The 20,744-nt window shown below is 36.6% G+C and overlaps 1 protein-coding gene across 2 annotated transcripts in view; it reads left to right on the top strand.

Annotated features, from left to right (window-relative positions):
• Positions 1-20,744, top strand: part of SND1 (staphylococcal nuclease and tudor domain containing 1) — a 520,505-nt gene that overhangs the window by 239,541 nt on the left and 260,220 nt on the right. The gene's annotated exons all lie outside the window — the stretch shown is intronic.

Raw genomic sequence — 20,744 nt, 5'->3', positions numbered from 1 at the left:
TTTCTAATTTAGTATTAAATGGGGGTTTAATTTGTTTTTTCCTCTAATTTTTTAGTTGCATATTTAGTTCATTGATTTCCTCTTTCTCTAATTTATTCATGTAAGCATCTAAAGATATAATATATCCCCTGACAGCCACTTTGAGTGAATCCCATATGTTGTTTCATTATTGTCATTATCTAGAATAAAATGGTTAATTCTTTCTATAATTTGTTGTTTGATCCACTCATTCTTTAAAATGAGGTTATTCAGTTTCCAATTAGTTCTGGGTCTATATTTCCCTGGCCCAATATTGCATATGATTTTTATTGCATTATGGTCTGAGAAAGATGTATTCACTATTTCTGCCTTTCTTCAATTTATCATTGTGTTTTTATGCCCTAGTATATGGTCAATTTTTGTGTGCCATGTACTGCAGAAATAATTGTATATTCCTTTCTATTCCCATTCAATTTCCTTCATAAGTGCATCATGTCTAGGTTTTCTAACAATCTATTTACCTCCTTAACATCTTTCTTGTTCATTTTATGATTCGATTTATCTAAATCTGAGAGCAGGAGGTTGATGTCTCCGACTAGTAGAGTTTTGCTGTCTATGTCTTTATGTCTTCCTGTAGTTCTTTCAGCTTCTCCTCTAAGAATTTGGATATTATCCCATGGGGTACCAAAAATATTCAGTATTGAAAACACTTTATTATCTATGGTACCTTTTAAGAGGAAATAGGTTCCTTCCTTACCTTTTTTTTTATTTTTAGTTTTTAGGTTTTTGCAAGGCAAGCAGGGTTAATTGGCTTGCCCAAGGCCACACGGCTAGGTACTTATTAAGTGTCTGAGGCCAGATTTGAACACAGGTACTCCTGACTCCAGGGTCAGTGCTTTATCTACTACGCCACCTAGCCGCCTCCTTCCTTATCTTTTTTAACGCTATTTTTGTAGCTGTTTTGCCTGAGATAAGGATTGCTATCCCTGCTTTTTTTTGCTTCAGCTGAAGCAAAAAATATTTTGCTCTAACCTTTTACCTTTATTCTATATGTATCTCTCTGCTTCAAATGAGTTTCTTGTAAGTAGCATATTGTAGGATTCTGGTTTTTAATCCCCTCTGCTATTCGTTTACATTTTAAGGGAGAGTTCATCCCATTCATATTCAAAGTTATAATTACAAACTCTTGGGGTGGCTAGGAGACACAATGGATAGAGCACCGGCCATGAAGTCAGGAGTACCTGGGTTCAAATCCGGCCTCAGACACTTAATAAGTACCTAGCCATGTGGCCTTGGGCAAGCCACTTAAGCCCATTTGCCTTGCAAAAAAAAACTAAAAAAAAATAATCACAAACTCTTTATTGCCCTTCATGCTATCTTCCCTCTGTTTGTATTTTTCCCCTTTTTTTACCTTTATCTATATTACCCAGTATTTTGTTTCTGAATACCTCCCCTTTCAGTGTGTTTGCTCTCTTGTATTCAGCACTCCCCTTTATTTCCCCTTTCCTTTTTTCCCTTTTCCCTTCCCTTTCTGTTATTTACCTTTTTTCTCCCCCCTTCCCTGTCTCCATCCCCCTCCCCAGTCTCCATCCCCCCTCCCCCTTCCCCCTTTTAATACATGAAAGATAAGATGTTTTTTAAATTAACTGAGTGTGTGTGTAAGTTAACTTTAAGTCAAGTCTGATGAAAAGATTCAGGTGTTTCTTATCTCCTCCCTTCTACCCCTCTATTATAATAGGTCTTTTGTACCTACTAATGTAATGAGATTTGCCCCATTCAATCCCCTCCCTCCTTCTGTCTCCTTCCTGTCCCTCTTTTTAAGGAGGAAGTGTTTTTAAATCTTTCTGAGTCATAGAAAATGCTGAGTATCCATCACTTCTGCCTAAGTATATTCTCACTAATAGAGTTACAATTCTTGAAAGTTATTAGAGTCTTTCTCCCAAGTAGAGATATAGCCAGTTTCATCCCATTGTATAGCAGTCCCATGGTTAAATCATGAGTGCTCATCATTTCTGTCTAAGTATATTCTCTCTGACAGAATTATAATTCTTAAGGTTTTTGAGACTCTTTTTCTCATGCTGGGATACAACCTGTTTCATCTTATTGGATAGCAGTTTTGTTCTTTATCCCCCCCCCCCTTTTAACCTTTTCATGTGCCTCTTGAACCTCCTGTTTGATGTCCAAATTTTCTATTTAGCTCTGTTTTTTTTTAAATGTCCATCTTTTAATCAAAAGAGAAGGCTCAGCTTTGCCATATAGTGGGTTCTTGGTTGCATTCCAAGCTCCCTTGCTCTTTGGAATATCTCCTTCCAGGCTCTTTGATCTCTTAAGGTTTATGCAGCCAGGTCTTGCCTAATCCTTACTGTGGCTCCTTGGTCTAAATTGTTTCTTTCTGCCTGCTTACAGGATTTTCTCTTTCATCTGATAGTTCTGGAATTTGGCCACAACATTCCTTGGTGTTTTCATTTTAGGATCTCTTTCCAGAAGGGAGTGATGTATTCTTTCAATAATTATTTTTCCCTCTGGTTCCATGATATCAGGGCAATTTTACATCACTAAATCCTGTAATATCAAATATAGCCTTTTTTTCTTCTTCAATGTTTTCAGGAAGGTCTATAGTTCTCAGGTTGTCCCTCCTCAATCTATTCTCAGGGTCAGTGGTTTTGCTCATCAGGTATTTTACTTTTCTTCTTTTTTTTTTTCTATTTTTTGGTTTTTTTTAACAGTTGCTTGCTGTCTCATGAAGTCATTAGTTTACACAGATTCCATTCTTTTTTTTTTAGAGAAGAATTTTCTTCATTTACCTTTTGTAATACATTTTCCAATTGGTCAATTCTGTTTTTGAAAGAGTTTTCCATTTGATCAATTGAAGTTTTGAGAGAATTATTTTCTTTTCGCATTTGTCCAATTGTATTTTCCAATGATGTGTTTTCTTGTTGCAAGGTGTTAATCTTCTCTTTGATTTCTTTTCCCAAATTTTCCAATTGATTTTTTTATTATTTTTTTAAATTTATTTTTACAATCCCCCCCAATCTTGCTTCCCTCCCCCACCCCCCCCCCACGGAAAGCATTCTGCCAGTCTTTACTTTGTTTCCATGTTGTACATTGATCCAAATTGGGTGTGATGAGAGAGAAATCATATCTTTAAAGAAGAGAAGTCTAAGAGGTAACAAGATCAGACAATAAGATATCTGCATTTTTCTGAATTAAAGGGAATAGTCCTTGCACTTTGTTCAAACTCCATGGCTCTTTATCTGGATACAGATGGCCCTCTCTTTTGCAGACAGCCCAAAATTGTTCCAGATTGTTTCACTGATGGAATGAGCAAGTCCTTCAAGGTTGAACATCATTCCCATGTTGCTGTTAGGGTATACAGTGTTTTTCTGGTTCTGCTCATCTCACTCAACATCAGTTCATGCAAATCCCTCCAGGCTTCCCTGCAATCCCATCCCTCCTGGTTTCTAATAGAACAATAGTGCTCCATGACATACACATACCACAGTTTACTAAGCCATTCCCCAGTTGAAGGACATTTACTTGATTTCCAATTCTTTGACACCACAAACAGGGCTGCTATAAATATTTTTGTACAAGTAATGTTTTTACCCTTTTTCATCATCTCTTCAGGGTAGTGGTATTGCTGGGTCAAAGGGTATGCACATTTTTGTTGCCCTTTGTGCATAGTTCCAGATAGCTCTCCAGAAAGGTTGGATGAGTTCACAGCTCCACCAACAGTGTAATAGTGTCCCAGATTTCCCACAACCCTTCCAACAATGATCATTATCCTTCCTGGTCATATTGGCCAATCTGAGAGGTGTGAGATGGTACCTCAGAGAAGCTTTAATTTGCATTTTCTCTAATTAATGATTTAGAACATTTTTTCATATGGCTATGGATTACTTTGATCTCCTCATCTGTAAATTGTCTTTGTATATCCTTTGACCATTGTCAATTGTGGAATGGCTTTTTGTTTTAAAAATATGACTCAATTCTCTGTATATTTTAGAAATGAGTCCTTTGTCAGAATCATTAGTTGTAAAGATTGTTTCCCAATTTACTACATTTCTTTTGATCTTGGTAACATTGGTTTTATCTGTGCAAAAGCTTTTTAATTTAATGTAATTGAAATCATCTAATTGGTTTTTGGTGACGTTCTCCAACTTTTTCTTAGTCATAAACTGCTCCCTTTTCCATAGATATGACAGGTAGACTAGTCCTTGATCTTCTAATTTGCTTATAATATTTTTTTTTATGTCTATGTCCTGTAACCATTTGGATCTTATTTTGGTAAAGGGTGTGAGGTGTTGGTCTAATCTATGTTTCTTCCATACTAACTTCCAATTATCCCAGCAATTTTTATCAAAGCAGGAGTTTTTATCCCAATAGCTGGACTCTTTGGGTTTATCAAAGAGCAGATCACTATAATTATCTCCTGCTTTTACACCTAGTCTATTCCACTGGTCCACCACTCTATTTCTTAGCCAATACCAAACAGTTTTTTTGACTGATGCTTTATAATATAATTTTAGTTCAGGTAGGGCTAAGACACCTTCTTTTGCACTTTTTTCATCAAACTCCTGGCAATTCTTGACTTTTTATTTCTCCATATGAATTTTTCTAACTCATTAAAATAATTTTTTGGAATTTTGATTGGTAGGGCACTGAACAGATAGTTTAGTTTTGGTAGAATTGTCATTATTATTATTATATTAGCTCTCCCTATCCATGAGCAGTTGATATTTGCCCAGTTATTTAAATCTGATTTAATTTGTGTGAGAAGTGTTTTATAATTGTTTTCAAAAAGATTCTGAGTTTGTTTTGAGAAATAGACTCCCAAATATTTTATATTGTCTGAGGTTACTTTGAATGGGATTTCTCTTTCTAGCTCTTCCTGCTGTTTCTTGCTAGACATATATAGAAAAGTTGAGGATTTATGAGGGTTTATTTTATAACCTGCAATTTTGCTCAAATTTCTAATTGTTTCCAGTAGTTTTTTAGATGATTTCTTGGGATTCTCTAGGTAGACCATCATGTCATCTGCAAAGAGTGAGAGTTTTGTCTCTGCCTTCCCAAATCTAATTCCTTTAATTTCTTTTTCTTCTCTAATTGCTAATGCTAACATTTCTAATACAATATTGAATAGTAGTAGTGATAATGGGCACCCTTGTTTCCCCCCTGATCTTATTGGGAATGCCTCTAGCCTCTCCCCATTGAATATAATGCTTGTTGATGGTTTCAGATAGATACTTCTAATTAGGAATCGATGCTGTATTTTGTCAAAAGCTTTTTCAGCATCTATTGATATGATCATATGGTTTCTGATAGGTTTGTTATTGATATAATTGAGTATACTAACAATTTTCCTAATATTGAACCAACCCTGCATTCCTGGGATAAATCCTAATTGATCATAATGTATTATGCTAGTGATGACTTGTTGTAATCGTTTTGCTAAGATTTTATTTAGGATTTTTGTATCTATATTCATTAGGGAGATAGGTCTATAATTTTCTTTCTCTGTTTTAACTTCTCCTGGTTTAGGTAACAGTACCATATTGGTTTCATAGAAAGAGTTAGGCAGAGTTCCATCTTTCCCTATTTTTCCAAAGAGTTTATATAGCATTGGAACCAATTGTTCCTTAAATGTTTGGTAGAATTCACTTGTGAATCCATCAGGCCCTGGAGATTTTTTTTAGGGAGTTCAAAAATGGCTTGTTGAATTTCTTTTTCTGAGATAGGGTTGTTTAGGTATTTAATCTCTTCTTCATTTAACCTGGGCAACTTATATTTTTGTAAATATTCATCCATTTCACTTAGATTATCAAATTCATTGGCATAGAGTTGGGCAACATAATTTTGAATTATTACTTTAATTTCCTTCTCATTGGTGGTGAGTTCACCTTTTTCATTTATGATAGTAGCAAATTGGTTTTCTTTCTTTTTTTTTAATCAAATTGACCAGAGGTTTATCAATTTTATTGGTTTTTCATAATACCAACTTTTGGTTTTATTTATTAATTCAATAGTTTTTTTGCTCTAAATTTTATTAATGTCTCCTTTAATTTTTAGAATTTCTAATTTGGTACTTAATTGGGGATTTTCGATTTGTTCTTTCTCTAATTTTTTTAGTTGCATGTTTAGTTCATTGATTTCCTCTTTCTCCAATTTATTCATATAAGCATTTAGAGCTATAATGTATCCCCTGAGAGTTGCTTTGAATGAATCCCATAGGTTTTGGTATGTTGTTTCATTATTAACATTATCTAGGATAAAATGGTTTATTCTTTCTATAATTTGTTTTTTTGGTCCACTCATTTTTTAAACTGAGGTTATTCAGTTTCCAATTTGTTCTGGGTCTATATCTCCTTGGCCCAGTATTGTATATGACTTTTATTGCATTGTGATCTTAGAAAGATGTATTCACTATTTCTGCCTTTCCACAGTTGATCATTAGGTTTTTATGTCCTAGTACATGGTCCATTTTTGTATAAGTTCCATGTGCTGCAGAGAAAAAGGTATATTCCTTTCTATCCCCATTCAGTTTCCTCCATAAGTCTACCATATCTAATTTTTCTAACGATCTATTTACCTCCCTAATTTCTTTCTTGTTTGTTTTATGATTCGATTTATCTAGATCTGATAGTGGGAGGTTGAGGTCTCTCACTAGTAGAGTTTTGCTGTCTATGTCTTCCTGTAATTCTTTCAGCTTCTCCTCTAAGAATTTGGGTGCTGTCCCACTGGGTGTATATATATTCAATATTGAGATGACTTTATTGTCTATGATTCCTTTAGGAGGATAAAGTTTCCTTCCTTATCTCTTTTAAGGCTATCTATTTTTGCTGCTGCTTTGTCTGAGATAAGGATTGCTACCCCTGCTTTTTTTTACTTCAGCTGAAGCAAAATATATTTTGCTCGAGCCTTTTACCTTTACTCTATATGTATCTCTCTGCTTGAAATGAGTTTCTTGTAAGCAGCATATTGTACAGTTCTGGTTTTTAACCCACTCTGGTATTTGCTTACATTTTTAAGGGAGAGTTCATCCCATTCACATTCTTTATTGCCCTCCATGCTATCTTCCTTCTGTTTGTATTTTTCCCCCTTCCCCCCCTTTTTATCCATATTCCCCAGTCTTTTGTTTCTGAAAACCACCCCCTTCAGTGTATTTGCCCGTCTATATCACACCCTCCCCCTTCTTTCCCCTTTCCCTTTTTCCCTTCCCTTCCCTTCTGTTTGTTATTTCTCCTTCCCCCCCACTCCCCTTCCCTTTCTCCATCCCCCCCTCCCCTTTTCCCCTTTTAATACTTGAAAGGTTAGATGTTTTATAAGTTAACTGAGTATGTGTAGGTTGACTTTAAGACAAGTCTGATGAGAAGAAGATTCAGGTGTTTCTCCTCTGTTCCCTTCTTCCCCACTATTACCATAGGTTCTTTCTACCTCTTAGTGTAATGAGATTTACCCCATTCTATCCCCTCCCTCCTCCTGTCTCTTTCTTGTCCCCCTTTTTAAGGAGGTAGTCTTTTTTTTTTTAGATCATTCTGTCTAAGTCATAGAAAATTTTGAGTGGTCTGTCCCTTCTAGTTCAGTATATTCTATCGAATAGAGTCAAAATTCCTGAGAGTTATTAGGGTCTTTCTCCCAAGTGGGGTTAAAGACAGTTACATCTCTTTAGATAGCAGTCTCATGGTTAAGTCATGAATGTCCATCATGTCTGGCTAGGTATATTCTCTCTGTTAGAGTTACAAGTCTCAAGATTTATAAGAATCTCTTCCCCCCCCCCCCCCCCCCATCCTGGGATATAGCCAGTTTCAATTTACTGGATTACATTTTTTTTCTTTTACTCCCCCCCCCTTTTTTTTTTTTACCTTTACGTGTGTCTCATGAACCTCCTGTTTGATGTCCAAATTTTCTGTTTAGCTCTGGTCTTTTGATCAGAAATTTTTGGAATTTTTCTATTTTGTTAAATGTCCATCTTTTTCCCTGGAAGAAAAGGCTAGGCTTTGCAGGGAAGTAGATTCTTGGCTGCATTCCAAGCTCCCTTGCTCTTGGAAATATCTCATTCCAGGCCCTTGGATCCTTTAATGTTGATGCAGCCAGGTCCTGCATGATCCTTACTGTGGCTCCTTGATATTTAAATTATTTCTTTCTGGCTGCTTGCAGGATTTTCTCTTTTATCTGATAATTCTGAAGTTTGGCCACAACATTCCTTGGTGTTTTCATTTTAGGATCTTTTTCTGGTGGGGATTGATGTACTCTTTCAATAGCTACTTTACCCTCCGATTCTATGATATCAGGGCAGTATTCTGTTACTATATCCTGTAATATTAAGTCCATGATTTTTTTCTCTCCAATGTTTTCAGGAAGTCCCATAATTTTCAGGTTTCCCCTCTTTGATCTGTTCTCGAGGTCTGTGATGAAGTATTTTACATTTGCTCCTATTTTTTCTATTTTTTGATTTTGTTTAACTGACTCTTGCTGTTTCATGGAGTCATTAGTTTCTGTAGACTCCATTCTTTTTTGGGGGGAGGAGCTTTCTTCATTAACCTTTTGCAATTCCTTTTCCAATTGGTCGATTCTACTTTTGAAAGAGCTTTCCATTTGAACAGTTGAGGTTTTGAGAGAGTTAATTTCTTTTTGCATTTGCTCATTTGAGGATCTGAGAGATTTATTCTCATTTTGTAATTGTCCAGTTGATGATCTGAGAGATTTATTCTCCTTTTGTGTTTGTCCATTTGTACTTTCTAAGGTTTTGTTTTCTTGTTGCAAGGTATTAATTGTCTCCCCCAAATTTTTAAGCTCCTTCCTTAATTTCTTCAAGGAAGTCTTTCTGTGCTGGAGATCAGATTGTATTCTCAGAGGTTCAAGGTCTCTCTGAGTTAGGTTCTTTCCGTTCCAGGAATTTTTCTATGGATCCACCTTTCCGCTGACCCTTCTTCATTTTGCTAAGAACTTGAGTTGGGGGCGGGGGGGGGGGGGCTGGTTCATCATGGTTTGGGATCCCTAAAGCCTTTGCTCACTGAGTGCAGTTTCTCTGGCTGGCCAGTAGGAGGTCTTGTTTTTTTTTTCTCTGGAGTGTCTGTGACCTTGGTTGAGGCCTTCTATCTTTGCTTGAAGGAGGGGGTTGGAGCTATTGAATTCTTTTGCCTTCAATCAATGGTAGGCTTTACCCTGGCCTAAGGTCATTCCTCATTTGGGCTGGTTCTTCTGCTCACACACCTGGGCCTGAGGCAGAATTAGTTTGCATTTGTTTGTTTGGGAGGAGGTCTGAGCTTCAATGGGACCAGAGGAACCCAGGATGGTGTCCACAGCTCTCCTGCACCAGAACTCCACTCCCAGCCCTGTCCCCAAGCTCCAGGGGGACAGCACCAACACCAGTGCCTCTGCTTCCCTGTGGACCCAAGCCCCTGTCATCCAGCCCCACCACTGATCCAGCAGGTCAGGCTCTCTTGCCCTCAGATTCCTGGTTCCAATTCAGCTGTTAATCTGGCTGATCTGGGGCTGATCTTCCCTCTGAACCCAGACTCACCCGCCTGAATTGGAATTCGGCCAAATCTGCTGCCAGAGACAAATCCTGAGATAGATGTTCTTTCTCCTGGCTTTTCTTTCTGGGTTTTGTGGGTCAGATTCTTTTAAGAGGTTTGTTTCATGTGATAGATGGGGAAGAGATCAGGAGACTTTAGAACTGTGCCTGTCTTCTCTCCGCCATCTTGGCCGGAAGTGGTCTTACAATTGATTTTTAAACTTCTTCAAGATGGTCTTTCTGTGCTAGAGACCAGATCATATTCTCAGAGGTTCTAGGTTTCTCTGAGTTACGGTCTTTTCCTTTCAAGAATTTTTCTATGGACCCTCCTTTGCTGGCCTTTCTTTATTTTACTAAGACCTTGTGTTGGGGAGGGGCTGGTTCATAGAGGTTTGGTGTTGTGATCCCTAGAGGCTTTACTCACTGAGTGTAATATCTCTGGCTGGCCAGTAGGGGTGCTTATTGCTTTCTCTGGAGTGTCTGTGACTTTGATTAAGGCCCTCTGCCTTGACAGGAGGGAGTTATTGAAGCTGTTAAATACTTTTGTCTTTGCACATCAATAGTGGACTCTATCCTGGGGTGAGGTGATCACTCTCCCTATTGTCAGCTTAGGTAGTTCTGCTGCTGGGCCTTAGCCTGGGGCAGAATTAGTCTGTAATTGTGTTTGTTCTGGGAGGAGGCTTCAGCTGAAATGGATCAGAGGAGCCCAGGGATGATGTCTGCGGTTCTCCTGCACTGGAATTCTCCCTCCAGCCCCACTGGCCATCTCCACAGGGTCAGAGCCTACCACCAGTCTCTCTGCTCTCTAGTTGACCCATTCCCCCTGCTGTAGACCTGGCTTCAACCCCTCTGGTTTGCCCCTTTAGTCAGGCTAATCAAGGCTCACAGGCTTTCGCTGGTCCAGTTGGTGCTCCTGGCAGAGTCTGCCCTCTTCGCCCAAGATTGCAAGACAAATCCTGAGATATATGTTCTTCTCCTGGCTTTTCTTTCTGGGTTTTGTCAGTAAGATTTCTCTTAAGAGTTTTGTTTCATACTCTTTATGAGGGAAGATCAGGAGACTTTAGAACTGTGCCTGTCTTTTCTCTGCCATCTTGGCCAGAAGTTCTGGGCCTAGTTACTTGCAAGACCCTCCCTCACTTAAATCCAATTCAGTTCCAGGTCATGGCATCAGCTCCCTGATGTTAATGTTATGATCCTCTTTTTTAATGAAAGACAAACAACACCAAAACTACAACTATTTCAAAAAGTTGCTTCATGAAATCCTCAGGTGAGGTGCCTAAGGGAGAAAATGAAAGGAAAGCAGCTCCAAGAGCTGACTGGGCTGAGACTTGAGTAAGACCAGTGCCTTGAGAGGAGATCTTAAGCTGGAGGACAGGCTGGACAACAAAGTTTTAGGCCAGACTTCCTGAGGACAAGGGAGAATGGGATAGAGGCCATAGTTCTCCAGAGGCCTAAGCTTTGAGCACCTGGTTCTAGCTTAGAGAGATAAAGTGCCCATCCTTTAAGAAAGAGAGGAAAGAAAGAAAGAGACCTTTTCTTCTGGGAAGGCTTACTTAAATGCATTTCCATAGTGGGTTGGACTGGGGTGGCTCTTTAGGAGTGGTTTAGCATCTGGCTCCAGGTACTATACAATATGCATGCCACAGAGTCGGCCCTCCAAGGAGTGACCTAAGATCATTGTGTACATTGACAGTCTACACACTAGTCTTTCATGTGTCCTGCATCAATAGACTGTTTCCAAATAATGATGCTTTTTTTTTTTGTCCTTTGTTGTCAAAGAAGGCCATGTCATCAGAGAGGTGATGCCATGACAGATGAATTGGATTTGAGTGAGGGGAGGCTGTAATAAATCATCAGCTACACTTTTTATCCAGGTATGAATCAGGATGACTGAACATAGCCCTGGATATGGGGGAGTCAGAATTAAATGTCTTGCCCAAGGTCGTATAGGGAATAAGTATCTGAGACTAGAGTTGAATCCATCTCCTCCTGACTTCAGGTATGGTGCTCTACCCACTTGGTCATGTAGCTGCCCTCAAATAACCTGTGAGTTATGGATATTTCAAATTACATCCTCATTTAAGATCCATCTAATGACCTGAATAATGAAAACCACTGTAGATGCCCTGGTGAAGAGGGAGAGAACAAGATTCTTAATGAGTCCAAGCAATAGTGTTTTATATTTGTTAGGACTTTTTTTGAAAATGCAATTAGTATTTGACTTAATGGAACATGCAACTTCTCCTACTGTTCTTGTTTTTTCCAAGTTTGTTTCATTAGGTTTTAAGTTTGGGAAATAGGGTTAACTGTTAATACAAAGTGATCCCCAGGTGCTCTTTATTTTGGAGGTGTAATGAGTAGGATGGGAATTTGGTTTTTGTTAGTGAAGAGAATGACTTGTTCTAACTTCTTCTAAAGCATTTTATTTGATCTGTGATTCCTCTTCCTGTTGATCAAGTTGTATTGAGTTTATGATCCTTTCCCTTAAGCAGTGTAAGGGAACCCTCTGGTTTGGCATTGTTAAGGTAACTGCAGGTTGGGACTCAATTCAGTAAATCTAATGCTTTTTAGGAGTGATTTGTTTGACCAAATATGGCCTACAAATGATATATTCAAATGATCCTTGGCAGAAAAAAGGTTCCCCCATCTCTTTCCTAAGGGATTGACTGAACTATTTTGGTTGATTTGACCAGTGCCTTGTTGCTACTGGAGATAGTGCCATGTCTGAATACTCCAAATATAGTCATGGTAGGTTCTGCTGTGGGAATTAGGATTTAATGATGTTGTTATTTCCTTTTGAATAAAAGCATTGAAAAGGTACCTTGGGCCTTTATCCCCATATAAACCCAGACTGCTTTATAAGTTTTCTCTCTAGCCTGCTTCATGTTATCCCCTTTGTTCAGCATAGTGAAAAGTGCTTAAGAGAGGAAGATAGATTTTTATAGATTTTTCACATAATAGTGACATCATTTAAATTAGCTTGGCTTTTCACCTTTGATAGGCATGTTTTGATTTATGAACAGGAGTATTTTTGTCAGTTAGAATGGCTGTTGAGCGGAAGAAATAACTTGGTCATTACTTTGTGCTTCTTAACTCATTCTAGTTGTTTGCTCAAATTTGCAACATCCATCCCTTTCAATCCCCCCCCCCCATTCATACACATGATGTTAGATGACCCTATTACCCCACTATCTTCACGCAATCTGTGATTTTTTTTTAAAAAGGTCCTTTATTTACAGGCAACTTATATTTAATGAACCTTATATCTGCTTCTCATATTTTATCCTTCTTAATACAGCTAAATTTCAAGGGCATGGAAATTTCAGTTAAAGGAAATAATTTATTAGTGTATTTGAGAATAAGAACAGATTTCAGACAGATTTTTATAGGGTAGTTAGAGATTTAATTATATTGAAAAAAAGAGAACAAATTTAACTTTGAAATAATCACTTTTTTGCATAAATGTAGTTGCTTAAATATCAACTAGTGTTATCTGGCCTGATGAGATTGCTGTCATGACATCACTTTGCCAATTTACTCAAATTCTGATATTTTAGCCAAAGTTTCTTGAAACTAGGAGGTTCTCTTTTTTGCAAAATAGGCAGCTTTTTCTTTTAGGATTTTGAGTGGGCATGGTATTCAGTAGTATGTTTTATATATTGATTTACTGGAGATATATTACCAGTAAGTGACTCCTCATCTAGTTCCCTTGTAAAGTCACATTTCAGACTATTCTGGGCAGTCTAGTTTTTAATGTGTCATGAACTCAACTGTTAATTTTGATTACTGGAGTCAAGAGCATTTGTATCATTTGTCAGTCTTTATCCTCTGTTTTTTCCTCATAATTGTAATTATGTCCAAATTGCAGTTCATATAATTATTCATAACCATGTTACTTTTCCTTCAAGAAACCTTATCTCTTTCTTCTCCTTTTCATTTATTTTGAATGTATTCTTGGTTCAATTAAGTCTTTGTTATATTTGAAAAGTTTTATTTCTCTTTCTTTTCATAGGAACCTTTTGAAGAATTCACATTCAAGCGATCAAATATCAAGGTCCTTAGATCTGTGAATTTTGCAAAGAATTATCTTTACTTTTTAAAGGGGAAAACATTCTCTATCTGATGGAGAAGGACTTGACCTGATAGATTAAATTATCTAGAATTTTGGATGTTGTGGAATTTATATATAATAATTAGTGCATTGCAAAGTCAAAGTAGAATTTATTTTGCTTCACTGATTTGGATCTAGACTCAAATGCCAGTTTACTACTTTTTACCTGTGTGATCCTTGGCAAATCATGTCTCCTTTTTGAACCCTAGTTTCCTCATTCATGAAATGTGGGTATTGAGCTGGATCATTTCTCAGGTACTTCAAATTATAATTTTGTGAATCTTTAAGTTGAATATGTTGCCAATTAGATATTCTTTCTTTAATCTATAACTCCTGAACCTTTTCCCCCAAGATAAGGTTCCATTGAGCTCTAACAGGAATTATAATACATACCCTGAGAGCTAGACAGCCCACCTTCTACATCATAATTTAACTGAATGCAAATTTCTTCATTTTTAAATAACCAAAGTGCAGATCTTTTACCTTTCTCTTGAATTGCTCTGAAAGCTCTTTCTAAGAATTTTTGTGTTGCTTCCTGTCACTTAGTGCATGACTATGTGATCATCCATTGAAGGTTTCCAGAGTGTGCATTATGTAAAAAAGGTGTATGAAGGGGAAAGAAATATGTTTGTTCCTTTGCCTTATGCTATGATTTAAAATAAGTTTTAAAAAGAAACCAGGAAGATATTATGGGGAAAATATCTCTTAGTTTTTTATACTTTTTACTTGACCAGGTGAATAATAAACAAGTATTGAACATGAAGTAAGGAAGATGTGGATTTGAATCCTACCTATGGTATTTTCTAGTTTGTAATAGTTGGGAAGTCAGTTAACCTCTCTGGGTTTCAGTTTTTTCAGCTTAAAAATGGAAATAAAAATACATGTATTATTTATGTCACACGGTTGTTTTCAAGCTCAAATGAGATAATGAATGTAAAATTCTTTGCTTTTAAACCCTTTTTAATGACTAATATGGAAGTATGTTTTGTATGACGTAACATGAAGAATACAATGTCATGTTGCTTGTCTTCTCAGTTGGTAGGGGGAGGGACTGAAGACAGTTTGCAATCAAAAAGTTAAAAAAATTAGAACTATACAAAAATTAATTTTATGTAAATGCCAGTTATTTATCTTTTCAAGGGCTGTTCAAGATCTTGCAATGAGGGGAGGTGCAGGAGATAAAGCTGTACATCACCCCAGATTGCACCATCTCTTACAAATTGACTTTGCCTGCTTATGCTACCTCTATTAAGTTCATACAGTACAAATCCTGACTGTGATACTATTTGCGCCTTCACAGTCATGGACCCCCTCGTGTGTCACTTGGGTTAGCATGAGGTTCCAATGCTTTGCTTTTATATTACGCAGTAATGAGATCCTACAGAAACAACCTATGTCTTCTTAGAATCAAGAAAGAAAAATTTGTTCCTAGTGTAGTTAAGCAACATAATGAATATAAAATTTGCTCCATGGATTCAATTGATCTGGGTATTTCATAAGTTTTGAGCTTGTCAGAGAAGTCTGAGTCTGACAAATACTTTGTTTTTTCAGGGGGGAGTAACTTCATATCTCTCTTTACTTGAAGTAAATTTTATTATTGAAACATTTGTCTTTTAACTTTGCAAACACCAAGAGAACACAGAAAGGCAAAAGCATGCCCAAGGCAGACTTTAGGAAGTATAAGATGGCTTCAGTAATGGAACCTGAGAAAGAGTAGTCAGATAAGGAGGCTGTATCTAGGAGAGAATACTACCATAAAAATGGAGCAAGAAGCATTTGTAGGAGGAAGTGGTGACCAATAATGTCAAAAACCATAAAGAGGTTGAGAAAAGGAGAACTGAGAGAAGAAGAGTTGGAAATATTCTATTAGAGTTACATTCTCATGCATGTCTCTGCCTTCAGTAGGCTTCATTACTTTAACCATTGCTGCTGTTGTCAGTGCAGATCACTCCAGATGCTGTTAGCAATTTTCTTTCTGATTTGGGGTGTGTGTTTTTATGTAGGCGGGTGGTTTTGTTTTGTTTTATTTTAGTGGGTTTTAATGTCAGACTAATAATAAACTGGGTACGTAGGCCTGGTTTTGTCATAATGTCCAAAGATTTGCTTCATTTGTCTTATTCCCTGAGAGAGGGAGGAGAGAACTCCTGAAACTGGTACATACTATGGCGAATCATAAGGCATTGTAAGAAATATAACATGGCAGTTAACAGCTGTATTTTGAAGAAATGTTTGCTCTCTATTTGCTACTCTTTTGTTCAGATGTGCCAGTGACTTCTTAATTGCTAAGTTCATTGGCCTTTCCTAAGGTATCTTTTCTCTTTCTACATTCTCTCATTTGGTGACTGCATTAATTCACTTGCATTCAGTTGATATTCATATACATAAGATTGCTAAATCTCTATATCTGACCTTAATTTCTCCCCTGATCTCCAGTCTCACATCACCAAGATGTGGACATCTTCATTTGCAAGTTACCTTTGGGCAACTTGAATACAGGGTGTCCAAAATAGAATTTTTTATTATTCAATCACTCTTCCTGACTCATTTGAGATTTTCTTGGCAGAGATAGGATGTGGTTTGCCATTTCTTTTTCCAGTTCATTTTTTGTGTCTATGCTTTTTATTTTTTTTATTTTTGAATTTTATAATTTTTCTCCCAATCTCACTTCCCTCCCCACCCCACCCCCCACCCAATAGAAGGCAGTCTGATAGTCTTTGTTTCCAGTTCATTTTAAAGAGAAGAACACGGAGGCAAACAAAATTAAGTGACTTGCTCAGGATCACACAGCTAGTAAATGTCTAAAGTTGCATTTGAATTCAGTTCACTGACTCCAGACCCAGCACATTATCCAGTGTACTATCTTCCCCTTTAATTATATATTTTTTTCTTTCGAACTTTGTTATTTCTGTCTAGGACACAACTCATATACTCCTTGGTGTTTGTTTGGTTTTTTTTATCTCTGTCATCCCCCTCAGCCTTCACGTTTAATCAGTTGTGATATCTTTTTAATTTACATCTCCAAAATGTCTCTTACTTTCTTTACACTCACTCTAGGGCCTACCACTTTACCAACTTCTTATCACCATTACACTCCATAGAAATAATGAAGTTGAGTAAAAATTGAAATGAGATAGAAGGTGAGAAGTTCAGCTTTAGACTTCTTGAGCTTGAAATGATGGCTGGATATCCAAGTGAAATAAGCATCAGATAGTAGATAATAATTAGAGCTAAGATCCTGATTTGTAGATTTTTAGAAGCATTTGCATAAAAATTATAATAAATTCTACAACTTATAATTAGAACTAGGTATGATCACAAGAAATAAAGAGAAAGAAGTTGCAGTACAGAATTTTGGGGAGTACCTATATTTAGAGGATGGAAAATGGAAAAAGAAATCAAATAGGCCAGCAGGCCACATAGTGGGTATTAGGGCTCTTGGCATGACCCCAAAAGATTTACAGTCAATCTTTTGAAATTGCAAAGATGGGTCTTTTCCATCCCTCCTTTTAATAAGCATCTTCATTCAGGCATACTCACCAAATTGTCTCATGGCTGTTTAGAGGGAGAGCTTTGCAGTCAGGGCAGTGGTTAGTGAGTAAGAATCCTATTTCTCCCTTTTTTGTTTTAGGTGAGATATGATGAGTCATACACAATGAGTAGGAATGTATGATGAAGTAGAAGTTAAAAATGGCAGTGAAATTTTAAATTAACGTATTGAAGATGAAACTCATAGAATTGGGGAAGTTAGGAAGAAGAGCAAGTTTTACAGGATAGATAATGTTTTTGTTTTCCAGATAGGCTGTTAGAATTCTGTGTCTGCATCTCAACAAAGAACTTGGAGGTAGAGATAGAGATTTATAAGCCAATTGTATAAAGATATATTTGTGGACTTTTGATAGTGTTTCAAATTGCTGAGGGTAGGCTAAATAGGGAATTGGAGAGCATAGGACTGAAATATTGGGCAGGAGGTACAGCCAGTTAAGAGAGAAAGTATGTCCAACGAAGGAAAAATAGAACCTAGAGAATGCAATATCTTTGTAGACTTAGCAGAAATTTCTAAAAGAGTGTGATCAGCAGTTAAAAATTGAGCAGAAATCTAAGGTGATAAAGACTGAGTGCTGAGTAAAAGACATTGAATTTAGTTGTTGGTAACTAGATTGATTAAAGCTCATAGTCATTTTACCTTGAGTAATAGCCCATTTTCTGTGACTGGGGGTATTTGAGGCAGCATCAAGTCATTCTAAGCATTCTTTTAATGTAGATTTCTCTTGTTCAAGCTCTGCCATTTACTGGGGCCAGAATTATCTTGGAGAGTCCCAGACCATTCTGAACTTCATGTTCAATTTGCAGATTTTATGGCAGGTAGAGATATACATAGAACAACCCTACCCTTCCCCTCCAATTGTCTTTAAACCTGCCATTCCTCCAAGCCCAACTTATTTGACAGGACTGTCATTATATGAAGCTTCACATCATCCAATTTTCTTACCCTTTTTCTTAATTTCATATGTGGATTGGTTGATTTAGGAGACTGATTTATTTTTAGGTATGATGTTGAACAATATTTTGATGTAAATAGTCTTGTCTTAGTATGACTATTCAAGAAACAGTAAGTATGGGATATGGCAGAGTTGGAGATACATTGTTTTATATTTTCCTTCTTAGAGAATAATGTAATTCATATGTCCATGTTTTAACAGTTTTAACAGCGGCAGGCTAGGACTAAGGATGGTGAAAGTAAAAAAATAAAATGATCTTCTCTATTGCTTTCTAGTCCAGCCAGCTGTTTTTCTGTAATGCTTTCCATTCCCTGTGTCCTTACAATTAACTGGAAAAATGAATAATTTTGATTGTTAATCTGTGGATGTATGTAATGGTATTTTTAAGGAGCCTGTTCTGGCATAATGTAATCGGATTTTCTGGAAATAACTGAGTTGATATTCAGTCCCTTTATCTTCCTTCCTACTCCTGTATCATTTCCCCATGGGTTCTTATTCTTCCCTGAAGGGCTACTTGCCCCCCAGTATATGGCTTGTCAGGATGAGCAGGAGCTATTTGAAACCTGTTTAAGTAGAAAAATTTGTACACATCATCAGCTTTGCCTTCAGCTGGGGAACTAGTAGGCAAAATTGTATAGTTGTTTGGGTTTTTATCAGTGATTGTCCTGGACCAGATTGGTTATACATTTTAATTCAGTTTAACAAATAGTTCTTCACTTTAATTTCAAATCCTATCAAAATATCTTATATTTAATGAGTTATTTATATATGTTTGCTAAATCTAATTTGCTTCCTTTCTTTGCTAGTTGTTAGCTGTGGTCTAGTTTGTGATTGCAAAATATCGACGCATCCATCCCTGCATGTAGACCAGCCCCTTCTGTGAGGCAATGAATACTGTCAATTTAGAACTTCTTAGTGTTAATATTGTGATGTTAGTATTTTCCTTTAACTTGGAATCTCTCATGTTCATCTTTTCTTTCCCAAATTAGAAAGTCTTTGCATATGAAGTCCTTGCCATACATGCCCAGAGTATACATTTAAACCCTGCTAGGGTAATAATATTGGGGCTTAATGAATTCATTAACTGACAAGCATTTCATATCTCTAAAGGTTAAATATCGAGTTGTAAATACATCAGAGTTTTGGACTACCCTAATTGTGAAGCATACTTTTTTCCACTTCTAAAACATGCAGGAGTTTGGTTATCCTAAAAGCAAATGTATTATTTGAGGTTAAATTTGCTCTGTCTAAAACATCTTTGATGTCCTGTGAAAGAGTTGCTGTGAAACCTCTCAACCCACTTGCAAAAAAACCCCAAGGTATTCTTTTTCTAAATTAGAATAATCTCTGTAATGTATTACAGACATTAGTCTCTCTCGTTCTCTGTAGAAGTGATATAATGCTGAGTTTTTAATGACTGTTGCATTAATCTTGGGGTTCTGAAATTTAATAATCACTAGCCTCTAACCAATAGAAATGAAGAAAACTTTGATTTCATGCATATTGGATAACAATAAGCTTCAGACAGAAATGCCATGAATATTGAAAGTTATGTGAATGGGATGGGTGTTCTCAGATTTAGGACATAACTGCTAAAGAAGATGTAACAAGGTCTTTGTCTGCTCAGGACATTATCAGGCTCTTTGTGCTTGGTTGGAGTGTAACAAAACTGGAATCAGCCAGCTTCCATGTCAAATAGACAGATCTTTGCACTTGAAGATGGAAAAATTAAACTTCTTATTCCCAGTTATTTCTACCCTAGGACCTATTTTGGAAGTTTATTAAGTGGTACAACTTGAGCTATAGTATTTTTACAACTGTAAAACTGAGAAGGCAATTTTATGGTGCCCTTTAATACATGAAAGCTTTCTAAGGAAGCTTTTTATCTTGGAGAAACTGGGTTAAATGCTGACATCCTTCTGTGATCTTTTTTCTTGAAAGTCATTGAAAACAAAGTTTATGTACCTTGGGATTTGACTGGTTTAAAGGATTATTAATGGGATATGGTGATTTTGATCTTCTACTTGCTGATCTGAATCTAGATAAGGTCAACTATTGGTTGTTATTGGCAGTTTTCAAATCTTCTAGACCTATAATGTGCTCCTAAGAGCCTAATTCTCTCTCCTTTTTGTAATTCTTCCTCTTTACCCTGATGATTTTATATATATATATCCTGGTGATATTTTATTCATAAAACTTTTGATTTTTCAGTTGCTGGGCATTTCAATAATTTTTTTTAATCTCAATGCAATTTAAAAAACATTTGTTAAATGTCTGCTATACTATAAATAGATCATAGGCTCTGCTGTCTTTTTTGTTAGATTGCTTACAATCTAACTAGGAAAATTTGACATAGATGACTATTGTGTATGACAGTAAATGATAAATACATTAGAGGGATACAAAACAAAATGTTTTGTGAAGTATAAGGAGAAAGGTTATTACCACCAGGGAATCAGTCAAGGAGACTTCCTGGAAGAAATGGCTTTCATTTATTTATTTATTTATTCGTTCATTCATTTATTTATTTATTAGTTTTTAGTTTTTAGTTTTTTTGTAGGGCAAATGGGGTTAAGTGGCTTGCCCAAGGCCACACAGCTAGGTAATTATTAAGTGTCTGAGACCGGATTGGAACCCA

Source organism: Macrotis lagotis, chromosome 7, assembly GCF_037893015.1.
Source record: "Macrotis lagotis isolate mMagLag1 chromosome 7, bilby.v1.9.chrom.fasta, whole genome shotgun sequence".
Taxonomy (NCBI): domain Eukaryota; kingdom Metazoa; phylum Chordata; class Mammalia; order Peramelemorphia; family Peramelidae; genus Macrotis; species Macrotis lagotis.
The sequence above is the reverse complement of the archived record's forward strand: the minus strand, read 5'-3'. Positions and strand labels throughout refer to the sequence as shown.